Below are 2,741 nucleotides of genomic sequence, written 5' to 3'. Positions count from 1 at the left end.
CTGAACGGTATGTGGAATGAAGTGGGCGGGCATCGGGAGGCCACTATGGCACGGGGCAAGCACTATGGGCAGTCTATCTGAAGTGTACCTGGTGTATAAGACGACCCCCCACTTGGAGGCATATTTTTCAGGGCCAAAAAAATCGTCTTATATGCCGGCAAATACGGTAGTAGTGAACTCCTTCACTACTTTGGGAGTTCTTGGCTACATGCCGACTTTGAGTCATTTCTATCTCATCAGTGTACTGCTAAATCATTGAGCTTTAGGATGAGGGAAGAGGGGTGGACGTAAAGTAGAGTAGATAATGGGACTCCTCCAGGGATCTGGAAGGGTTCCTGGAAAATTTCCAAGGAATGCTCCCCAAACGCCCCCACCTGCCGGACGTGGTTAGAGTTCTTCATTGTTTTAATCCTTGAGTTTACACCAGTGGTTCTCAAAGTGTGTGCACAGTCCCTGGAGCAGAAACAGCAGCAGCAGCACCTGAGTACTTATTAGTGATGTACATTTGCTAGTCCCACGTTAGACCTCCTGCACCAGAAAATCTGGAGGTGGGGCCTAACAATATGTTTTAACAAGCCCTCTAGGTTATTCTGATGTGTGCTAACATTTTAGAATAACTGGCTTAAGCCTTTTATCTTTAATATCTAGCTGGACTAGAGATAGGCAACTTTAAAAATATTATTTTTTAAAAATAAGCTTAATTTTTAGAAGTTTTAGATTTACACAAAAATTATAAGGATACTACGAGAGTTCCCATATACCCCACATTCAGTTACCTTATTATTAATATCTTATATTGATATATTTTGTTAGAATTATGAAACAATATTGATATTATTAATGAAAGTCCATACTTTATTCAGATTTTCTTTATTTTTGCTTAAAGTTCTTTTTCTGTTCCAGGATCCCATCCAGGATACCACATTACATTTAACTGTCATATCTTCTTAGGCTCCTCTTAGCTGTCAGTTTCCCAGACTTTGTTTTTGATTACCTTGACAGTTTTGAGGAGTACTTATCAAGTGTTTTGTAGAATGTCCCTCTATTAGATTTTTTTTTTCATGATTGGACTGTGGTTATGAGTTTTGGGGAAGAAGATCACAGAGGTAACTGTCATTTATCACATATCAAGGGTGCTACTATTATAGATACATACTATCAAAATGTCTTGTCACTGTTGATGTTGACTTTGATCACCTGGCTGAGGGAGTTTTTGTCAGGTTTATCCATTGTAAAGTTATTCTTTTTTCCTCCTTTCCATATTGTAGTCTTTGGAAGGAAGTTACATGCACAACCCACATTTAAGGTATAGAGTTAGGCTCCACCTCCTTGAGGGAGAAGTAGCTACTAAATTATTTGGAATTCGGGCCCGTCGAGTGGCTCAGTTGGTTAAGAGTGCGAGCTGTGAGCAATAGGGTCGCCGGTTAGATTCCCACATGGGCCAGTGATTTGAGGCCGAGCTCTCAGTGATTAGAGAGTGTGCTCTTAACAACAAGGTTGCTGGTGGGCGGCCAGATCGTGACTGGATTTGGAGCTGAGCTAGCTGCATCCTCCACAACTAAGATTGAAGAACAACAACTTGGCTGTTCCCCTTCCCCAATTCCCCAACACTGTTTCCCTCCCCCAATTCCCCAATAAACTCTTTAAAAAAATAAAAACTAAAAAATTACTTGGAACTCTGTGTGGGAGATTCATTTTATCTATCTATCTACCCATTTCAATCAGTATAGACTAATGGATATTTATTTTATACTTTCTTCGTGTTATAATCAAATATACTTTATTTTGTTGCTCAAATTATTCTAGCTTTGGTCGTTGGGAGCTCTTTTACTTGGTTCCTGTGTGTCTTTGACATATCCCATCAATAATTTTTTTAAATTAAAAAACATTAAAAAAAAAGATTTTTATTGGGGAATTGGGGAAGGGAACAGTGTTGGGGAATTGGGGAAGGGGAACAGCCAAGTTTTTGTCCTTCAATCTTAGCCGTGGAGGGCACAGTTAGCTCAGCTCCAAGTCCGGTTGCCATCCGGCCACCCATCAACAGCTCGCGGCCACTCAGCTCAAGGTGCCGTGTTCAATCTTAGTTGCGGGTGGGCATAGTCCACCATCCCAGCAACCTTGTTGTTAGGAGCACGTGCTCTCACCAGCTGAGCCATCCTGCCACCTGTTGGCAGCTTGGCTTGGGCACAGCTCACTGCTCACTGGCCCATGTGGGAATTGAACTGGCGACCCTCTTAACCAACTGAGCCACTCGGCCGGCCCCCACAACTTTTTAAAAATACTTTATTGGGGAACAGTGTGTTTTCCCCAGGACTCATCAGCTCCAAGTGAAGTTGTTGTCCTTCAATCTTAGTTGTGGAGGGCGCAGCCCACCATCCCATGCAGGAGTCGAACCAGCAACCTTGTTGTTAAGATCACATGCTCTAGCCAATTGAGCAATCTGGCCACCCATTGGCAGCTCAGCTCAAGGTGCCATGTTTAATCTAGTTGCAGGGGGCGTGGCCCACCATTCCATGTGGTAGTTGAACTGGCAACCTTGTTGTTAAGAGCACATGCTCTAGCTGCCCAGCGACAGCTCAGCTCAAGTCATCTTCAATCTAGTTGATGGAGGCACAGCTCACTTGCCCATGTGGGAATCGAACCGGCAACCCTGTTACTCAGAGCTCAGGCTCTAATCAACTGAGCCACCTGGCCACCCCTCATTAAAACACTTTTAAAGCATTTTCTTATTTTCTGGCAAT

This window comes from Hipposideros armiger, unplaced genomic scaffold (assembly GCF_001890085.2).
Source record: "Hipposideros armiger isolate ML-2016 unplaced genomic scaffold, ASM189008v1 scaffold_457, whole genome shotgun sequence".
NCBI lineage: Eukaryota > Metazoa > Chordata > Mammalia > Chiroptera > Hipposideridae > Hipposideros > Hipposideros armiger.
This window is presented reverse-complemented; position numbering follows the sequence as displayed.